Below are 10273 nucleotides of genomic sequence, written 5' to 3'. Positions count from 1 at the left end.
TTTATAAGTAAATTCATAGGAAACACAAACGAGAGCATTTATTTTTATTTTTATAGCTGTATATTCATTTACATTTACACTTACCACGAGGTTTAATATTTACTTTGTAATGTATCTTATATTTCTGAAAATATAGAAATTTTCTATATTTAATGATAGCATTATTTCACGTGTTTAGAAATATCGTATTTCCGTTTGAAGTTTTTATAGTATTAGCTTTTAAAGTCGAGCAGAATAGAGCAGAGTGCTCCCCACTCCTCTTCCGCTGTTTTGCGCTCTATGTCCCAGGGCTGACCCACTTGTCCGCAATCTTCCTTAAGGGGGTCATCCCGTGTGAGGGCAAATTTTTGGATTTTTTTTGGAAGAACTGAATGAAGATACAAATACGAATTTTTCACCATAGATTTATTAATATCCTGAGCGTGGATAGTAATTTTTCCAGCCCGATCGCATGTTTCGTTATTGAAATACAGAGCAATTTATACACCTATCTCCAAAAAAGGTATTTTCCTGCTGCCACGCTAGATGACACTGTGATTATCTTGACGAAAAAAAGTATACCGCATTTTAACAAACAGACTTAATTACAGTCCACAAACTAGGATTATTAAAAACTAATTTTTTGGTGCCTTGTTAAACTTTGTTTTGTGAATTTTGGTGTTTTTTCACGGCTTCTTCAATGAATAAAAAAAGCTACTAAATGAATCGCAATTATCCTAGTTTGCGGACCGTAGAAATATATTCTGAATAAGTCGTGAAAATTTCAAAGAAGTTGGTTGGATAGATTTTGGGCTATGGTGGCAGCCGATTTCAACATGCAGTTTCGAGAAAAACGCATTTAAAAAGTAAAATGTGATTTTTAGCCATAAAAGCTTAACTGACCATTAATCTGCTATACCTAATCCATTAACCTTAGGTTTTTTGAAGAAACACATGTTCAGTTTTGGCTTCAATTCTTGTCCTTTTAGCGAAGTCATTCGAACGTCATTCGGACCGATAAATACGAGCTTTATTACGATCGACATAAATCTGGCATGTGACTTATCACGTGTTTAACACTATAATTTCCGGACGACTCCGAATATTTATATCTAGATACAATTGATGCAAAAAAAAGTTCGATTCCGCAGATCCGACACACGGGATGACCTCCTTAATGTACGACTTATCCACTGTGACTCTCGTCTTCTAATCGAAAAAGATACCCAGATAACACATCGCAAACAAATTTTGACGGACAAAGCAATATGAATAACGTGGGCGATAACAAAAAGAAGTAATATACATCCCTGATAGTCACCGCTTTGGTCTTCAGGTCCCTTTGAGATTTTACCTCGGTGACGCACGCGATATATGTTATTGTGCTATCATATGTCGCTCTGATCATAGCTATTATTTCTTCCGAAATACTACTTCTACGTAGAGCATTCCAAATATACTCCCCGACAATGTCCTTTACAGAACCACGAAAGATTTGTGACCACAAGCAAATTATTTGATAGTGCGGTAAACGGTTCTGAAACCTTTGCTATCTGCAGCAACTTCAGATTTCCTGACCAGCGCATTAATATATTCCCTTCTATCATGGCGTACACTAGACAGAATTTCCCGGAATTTTGTACGGTGTCGGAGCGAATGTTCACCATCGCTCACACTAGTTAATAGAGCCTTCAATCCCTTCCAATCATCGATTCGCTTCCATGATTCCGCAAGCAGCCAGATTTGGTGACGCCCCTTTGGGGCATGACTGGCGATTTGATTAGCGCACTAGAAAACAGCATTTTTAATAGCGGTTCAATTGTTATTAATATTCTCAGGTGGAATATTCAACGCATCTGCTATACCCCCAAGATAGCTCTTCGATTGTCGAACGACAACTGGGTCATGAGTCTAAACGGTTTGGCCCATATTGCTAATCAAGGTTAAACCTTAACAACTCCGTTCAAAGACTCATTGGTTTGGGCATTTCGCTGTGCACGACACTTGGAATAATACAAAATTTACCTTCTCTTCATATGCATTTGAAACAAAAACGACCAATCTTTAACGAACTAAGGAGTATGACACCCGAGTTGTAAGCGTAAGCCCTAGTTTACTCAAGAGGTCGTCCTTTTAGGCTTCAGGCACGCGTTTCTTGGGGACATTCCTTCATGCCTGCTTATCGCGCTGCTCCCCTGTTATTCAGTTCATCTATTGAAGGGTTAAATTTACTCTGTCACGCCAAGTGCACCCCTTCCTTCCACATAACGAGAAATAGTGATACTCAACATTTCGGCAGCTCTGTTGTGCATGTTATTGCTTGCAAGAAGCACCCGTCATCCATTGTCCACTTCCCTATGCATTTTCATAACTCATCCAAATTAATACTTACAGTATGGTAGTCAGAGAGTAGTATAGGTCTCAGGTCGAAACGTGGATTGGTACCCACGATGAAGTATAAAACCGGGGAAACGCCTAGTGAATCAACACCAATAGCTCTGCTACCAAAACCTATCTCCACCTCCACGTTGTGACCACTGGGAGTTCTTTCTTAACGAAAAGCTGCAGACGGAGAAAGATGAAGGCGCCTAAAAACGGGATAAATTATACCAACAGTCCTCCAGGTTTGGGGTCGGGTAAGGCTGACTACCCTACACGGAAAATAACCTGTTACGAATCACAAAAGGAGCCCCGGACCGGACTACACAACGACGAACCCGAAAACGACAACGGTGTAACGATTTGCGCATTTTCTCATGGAACGTGCGCTCCCTGTACAGACCGAATGCTGCTGAGCAGCTAGCCGATACCCTGTCCTAGTATAAGGCTGATGTAATAGCATTGCAAGAGATGCGATGGACAGGAACTGGTTTCCTGGAGAAGAGCCGCTACAACATATATTATAGCGGTCATCCAGTAAACCATGTGCTCGGAGTAAATTTCTTAGTCAGCCAAAAAATGAAACCTGCTGTTATCGGCTTTGAAAACATAAGCGAACGGCTATGCACTCTGCGTTTGCGAGGCAAGTTTAGAAATATAAGCCTCATAAACGTTCACGCCCCTATAGAGGAGACTGCAGAGTCGGAGAAGGATACTTTCTACGAGGCAGTAGAACGAACCCTCGAAGCCTGTCCCAGATGTGATATCAAAATCATACTTGGAGACTTCAACAGTCAAGTAGGGACGGAGCCAGTATTCAGGCGATACGTTGGCTCCCATAGCCTATATAAGGAATACCAATGATAACGGATTGCGCATTATCTAGTTAGGAGCATCACACGAAATGGTTGTTGGAAGTATCGGGTTTGCGCGGAAAGCGGTTCACAAACATACGTGGGCCTCTCCAGATGGGACCACTTTCAACCAAATTGACCACGTGCTGATTGAACGCCGCCACCTCTCAGCCTTGATGAAAATCAGAACATATAAGGGGGCCAATATAGACTCGGACCACTATTTCGTTGGCATGGTGCTCCGAGCTCGAATTACGACACCACCTACAATCCCCTCTGACAATCAGGTGAGAGTGAATACTGAAGCCATCCACAAAACAACCCTCCGTGACACCAATAAGAGGGAAATGGATGCCGCAATAACCACAGTCAACAGAGATCCTGGAGATGAAGCATCAACAAATGATCTTCACAACCACCTGAAGAACGTTATCATTGATACGGCTACAAAGATACTTCGCCCCAGCCGCAAGAAAAGTCGGAATGGCTAGGTTGACGTTGAATGTAAGCTAGCTACGGGACGGAAGAATGCCGCATACCCAATAATGTTGCATTCTCAAAGAACGCGGTCACGCGCAGAGACTTATCACGAACTCCAGCGAGAAGAGAAGCGACTTCACAGACTGAGAAAGGAAGCCTGGGAGAACCAACAAGTTTGTGAACTAGAAAAGTACAGGGAGAAACCGCACCAGGCGCGCAAGTTTTACCAACAAGTCAGCAGGATGAGGCCTTATACACTTCGATGTTCATCCTGCCGAGACAAAGAGGGAAATCTGATTTCCCGCAGAATAGGCATATTAGAGCGATGGGTTGAGTACTTTGATAAGCTACTGAACAACCAGAACATCGGCGAGTTGGTGGTCCCGCCAACTGAAGAAGTTAAATATGGAGGCGACCAGTTACACCAAATGGTTCATCAACGTGTGCTCAAGGTATGGGACAGCGAATCAATGCCTGACGACTGGCAACGAGGTATTATCTGTCTCATACATAAAAAGGTAGATATCACACAGTGCAGAAATTATAGAGTACCATCTATAAGATATTCTCCGCTATCTTGCTAGGCCGGATAGCCCCATACGCCCACAACATCATCGGCCCATATAAAAGAGGCTTCACTCCAGGCAAATCAGCAACAGATTAAATTTTCTCTCTGTGGCAAGCGATGGAAAAACTGTTGGAATATGGACAACAGTTGCACGATCTATTCATCGACCTTCATCGAGGCCAAATAAAAGCAGTAGGATCACTCTCAAGACCATTCGACATCAACAACGCTCTACAACAAGGGGATGCCCTATCATGCGTCCTCTTTAATACTGGCCTATGCTGGCGATATCGACATCATGGGAAGAACTACCCAAGACGTACAAACTGCCTTCATCCAGATCGAGCAGGCGGTGCGAGATCTTGGGCTGCAGATCAAAGATAGCAAGACAAAATATATGGTGGCAACGTCAGCACCGAAGACGAACCAACCAACAATATCAAAAGGCACTGGTCAAACGGAAAGAATAAAGATAGGAGAATACAACTTTGGGACCGTAGATAATTTCTCCTATCTAGGGTCGAAAATCACAACCGATAACAGCTATGATGATGAAATACGCGCACGTTGTTGTCAGCCAATAGAGCCTATTTCAGCTTACAAAGACTGCCCCGCTCGAAACGTCACACCATAGGGTCAAAGCTCTTACTGTACAATGATCTTGCCAGAGTCATGTATTCCTCGGAGACTTGGGTTCCTAGCAAGAAAAATTACGAACTCTTGGCCGTGTTCGAGAGAAGAATCCTCGGAAGAATTTTTGGCCCCTACATGAGGATGGACGATTCCGTAGCCTACATAACGACGAAATCTATGAGCGATTCCATGACTGTCAGGTTGTGGATAAAATACGGCTGAATAGGTCACGGTGGGTGGGTCACTTAATCCTTATAGATGAGGACGATCCAACCCGGAAAGTCTATAAGGGCAATACCTATGGTAGAAAAAGAAGACGAGGCAGACCCTGCCTGAGATGGACACCAAACAGGTTTTAGGGATGTGGAATTGGTGGGCCTCGTCGCAAAACCGGGATATCTGAAGTTCCTTTAAGATTAAGATTTAAACGCCGTTAATGATGATGATTCTTCTTCTCTCGAATGCGGTCAAAAGTTCGTAATTTTTGTTTGCTAAGAACCCAGGTTTCCGAGGAATACATAAAGACTGGCAAGAGATGTTTCGAGCGAAACAGTGTTTGTAAGCTGAAATAGGCTCTGTCGGCTGCCAGCAACCGTATGCGGATTTCATCGTCATAGCTGTTATCGGTTGTAATTTTCGCAAGTCTTAAATTTTGCACCTTGGGTGCTTGCCCAAGGATGAGGGTTCCGTGAACCACTACCGCGAAAGCATGCTGCTCTCCAACTGGTCCGGTCCGCCATTAAGTGGGTGGCGGACTTAGGAATCCCTCAATTCTTAAACAAAATTTTATTCTTCAGGTGATTGTGAAGATCATTTGTTGATGCTTCATCTCTAGGACATCTGTTAGCTGCGGTTATTGCGGCATTCATTTCCTTCTTATAGTTGTTGTGGAGGCCTGCGCTGTGAATGGCTTCACTATTCACTCTCACCAGATTGTCAGAAGGGATTGTATGTGATGTTGTAATTCGAGCTCGGAGCACTATGCCAACGAGATAGTGATCCGAGTCTATATTGGTTCCCTTATATATATATATTTTTTTTTTAATGGATGGAGGTGGAAATCTTAGAAAGACGCTGCTGCGCTAGGTTGCAGCAGTGTATGGGATTCACACCCACTAAAACCACCCCCACTCTTCCGGATCGACCTCACCACTCCCGCGATGAGTAGCCACCGACTATACTTCGGCCCTCCCACGTTAGGCATCATCCTTGCAAGGGATGAGCTGGCATTTGCTGCCTTCTCTCGCGCATAATCCAAGTGTCCCTTGAAACTCAGCTTGGCATCGATCATCACCCCCAGGTATTTGACAACCGATTTTGAGACGACCTCACGATTACCAACCCGGATGGTAACCGTGTTGTTCTTCCTACGGTTGGTAATGAGGACCGCCTCCGTCTTTTCGTCCGCCAGGTCCAGCTTGGCCATTCGTAATCATGACTTGATGGTATGAATGGCTTCATTTGCATAAAGCTCCACGTCCTCGGGATGCTTTGCAATTGCAACTACCGCCAAGTCGTCCGCAAAACCAATCAGCGTTGTCTCCTCAGGCACGCGAAGGCCAAGCACTCCGTCGTACATTATGTTCCACAGCGGCGGTCCCAATACAGAACCTTGAGGCACACCTGCTGTCACAATGTACTCCTTCGGCCCGTCGTCCGTCTCGTACCAGAGAAGTCTGTCCGAAAAGTAACTCTCGATGAGCCGAGCCAAGTAGCTAGGAACACCCAGTTTGGCCAAAGCGCCCTTAATCCAGCCCCAGTTGGCTGAGTTAAAAGCATTTTTGATGTCCAGCGTCACCAGAGCACAGCATTTGCCCATGGCCATTGCATTTCGAGCCAATTCCACGACCTTTGCTACTGCATCGACCGTAGAACGGGCTCGCCGAAACCCATATTGCCGCTCTGAAAGACCACCCGCAAGCTCGATGAACGGGAGCAGCCTGTTGTATATCACCCTCTCCAACATCTTCCCCATGGTGTCCAAGAGACAAATAGGGCGATATGAAGAGGGCACGCCGAGTGGTTTTCGAGGCTTCGGTAGCAAGACCAGCTTCTGCCTCTTCCACTGGGCGGGAAACACTCCTTCCGCCATGCACGATTCGAATGTGCTTGCGAACCACCTTGGTCTGGCCTTGACCGCCACCTTCAGAGCCCTGTTCGGAATTCCGTCCAATCCCATAGCCTTGCTGTCCCCAATTCCCCTGCAGATTTCCCAAAGTTCCTCTTCGGTAACATCAGGGATCGAGAAGACGTCCTGCTGAGCTGCCAGTTGGGGTTCTCTTTCATCCTGCTCCTGCTGCGGGAAAAGAGTTGCAATTATTTGCAACAAGAGTCGTGGGCATGTCACCTGAGGTGATTTTCGCCCGCGGATCTGCTTCATTACAACTTGGTAGGCTGTACCCCACGGATTCGTATTAGCTTCCATGCAGAGCTTCTGGTAGCATTCCCGCTTGCTAATCCGAATGGCCTTCTTAAGGTTCCTTCGCATATCCCTGTATTCCTCCTCACGCTCCTGGTGCTCCGGCCTTCCCCTTGTCCTGTGGGAAAGTCTCCTCGCTCGGAGACAAGAGGATCTCAAGGCAGCGATCTCCGTGTTCCACCAGTAGTTTGGCCTCTTGCCGTGGTGCAAACGTCGTCGTGGCATCGAAGCGTCGCATGCTTCGGTTACACGCTGAGACAGCTGTGTGACCCTTTTCACCGCTGTTCCATCCGGATCATGGGCTCCCTCCAATGCGGCGGTGGCCGAAGCTCCACCGCCTCGGATGGCCAACCGCCTTAGCCTTTCCACCTCCAGAGCGTCGTTGACTGCTTCCCCGGTTCCCAATGTGGAGGAAGATGGCCTGGTGGTCACTGTGGGTGTAGTGCTCACTCACTTGCCAAGCCATCCCCCTCATCAGTGAAGTGCTAACAAATGTCAGGTCAACGATCGAACCCGACCCTCTTCCTCGAAAGGTGGGCACGTATCCAACGTTGGCCGGCACGATGTCCAGCTCCGCAAATGACTCCAACAGAATTTGACCTCTCGTGTTCGTCGATCGGCTTCCCCACTCCAGGGCCCACGCGTTGAAATCGCCCGGAATGATTTTAGGGCTGCGGTCTCTAGCATCTAACACCAGACTGTCTAACATCTCCTCCTCATATTGTGCTAAGGTTGCACTAGGAGGAGCGTAGCAGCTGTAAATATGGACACCGTTGACCTTCGTCCTTATAAAGCCGGCGGCCGGGGGGCCATGACTTCCTGAATGGCCTGTCTTCCGCACGCCTAGATTGCTGCGTTGCCAGACGCATCCACCGCCCAAGTCGCACCGCCGTAGTTTCTGTACGGCTCGCAAATAACCGCGACGTCGACATTCGACTCTCGAATGGTTTGCGAGAGCAGGTCCTGAGCTGCCTCACAGTGATTGAGATTGATTTGTATCAATCTCATTTGCCTGTGCGGTTCAGCTCCCTCCTATATACCGGACATCTGCTGCTTCCCGCAATATGCCGGCCGTCCACGTCCTCTTTCCCACTACGTAACATACACCGTGGATCTCCAGTGCAATCTTTGATGAGGTGGCCCTCTTCCCCACACTTCCTGCAACTCCTCGACCTATCATGCTGGCTAGTGCATGCCGCCGCAAAATGGCCGAAATCGAGGCATCTGAAGCATCTCTTTAGAGAGATTTGCTCCCTGAGCCTGCACACGACCCAACCTACTCTTACCTTGCCCGCGGTAATTAACTTAATAGCTGATTCCGCCGGCAAACTAATAATAGCGGTCTATATGCCACCATATGTCTTCTTCATCCTTTTTATGGCACTCTGGTCTATACCGCCAAGGTTGAACTGCTGCTTTAGCGCAGCACAGATGTCCTCCCGTGAGGTGACTTCATCTAGGTCCTTGCATTCAACCACTATCTCCTGTTTCCGAGCTCTTACCTCAGCTTCCTCTCCAACTACACTTTCCACCTTCCCGCGGAAGTTATCGGCCGACTTGTCGGCGGATTTACTTAACTCCAGCATCAGATCCCCTCTCTGTGTTCGCGAACTGCTTCGAACTGCTCCTAAAGGGATCCGGTGTGGACCTAATTTCCACTCCACCATTATCTCTTGTAGCATTAGATGCCACAGTAGCCAAGTTTCCCACTACTGAGGCACTGCGGTCGTTGGATATCGACGGCCGGGAGCCCGCTTGCTCACTCCCAAAAACCGCCGGCACTGGGTTTCCGAAGTCCTGCACCGTAAAAAAACTACTTTTCTCCTCTTCCATATTTGGTTTAATTTCTGGGTGCCAATTTTTATCCACGAGTGGGCGTTTACTTCCCACCTACCCGGCCTGCGCATAAGCATGCCCATACACGCTCATCTCCGGATGCGTGCATATGCATGCCCATGACACATTTGCCGAGCATTCCCTTATCCGCACGAAGGGACGCGCCTGATGACATTTTGATATTCATCAAAGCTTAAAGGTGGTGGCGTTCAATCAGCACGTGGTCAATTTGGTTGAAAGTGGTCCCGTCTGTTTGTGGACCGAACACATGGGTAATATATCGTGTAGTGGCTCTTCTCCAGAAAACCGGTCCCTATACAACGCATTTCCTGCAACGCTGTTACATCAGCCTTATTTTGGGACAGAGTATCGGCTAGTTGTTTGGCAGCTTCATCTCTGTACAGGGAGCGCACGTTCCATTCGAAACTAGGCAAATCCTTATTCCGTTGTCGTTGCCGGTTTCGTCGGTATACAGTCCATATTGACCGAGGCTCCTTCTGTGGCTTCGTAAAGTTGGTTTTCTGTGTCGGGTTGTCGGCCTTACCCAACCCCCAACCTGGAGGACCTGTTGGTACAATTTGCCCCGTTTTTAGGCGCCTTCATCCTTCTCCGTTTGCAGCTTTTCTTTAAGAAAGAGCTCCCAGAGGTCACCATGTGGAAGTAGAGGGCTTAGTAGTAGAGCTGTTGGTGTTGATTCAGCAGGCGTTTCCCAGGTTTTATGATCCATCGTGAGTCCATCTTGACCGATTCACGTTTCGCCCTGGGACCTATACTACCCTTTGACCACTCATATATTGCCAAACAAACCATGCTTATGCACATGCAAGTTAAAGCCATAAATATTGTGCAGAAAGTTGATCTAACGCATTTTCACTTTACTCTGCACACGAAAGCATACATATGTATACGTCCAATGTATTGAAAACTACCAGCAAATTGCGTTAGGACATACATACACATACACATGCCTGTCTCCAGTAATGGACACTGATATTCAAATAACTCCTATATTATCGCCTATGATGTGTTCCTAGGATAAACTTAAGGGGAATTTTCGAGTAAATTTCCAAAATATGGCAATATACTATTATGAATTTTATTTATAGAGATATCGGAAAGGAATTT

This window comes from Hermetia illucens, chromosome 1 (assembly GCF_905115235.1).
Source record: "Hermetia illucens chromosome 1, iHerIll2.2.curated.20191125, whole genome shotgun sequence".
NCBI classification, from domain to species: Eukaryota; Metazoa; Arthropoda; class Insecta; order Diptera; family Stratiomyidae; genus Hermetia; species Hermetia illucens.
The sequence above is the reverse complement of the archived record's forward strand: the minus strand, read 5'-3'. Positions refer to the sequence as shown.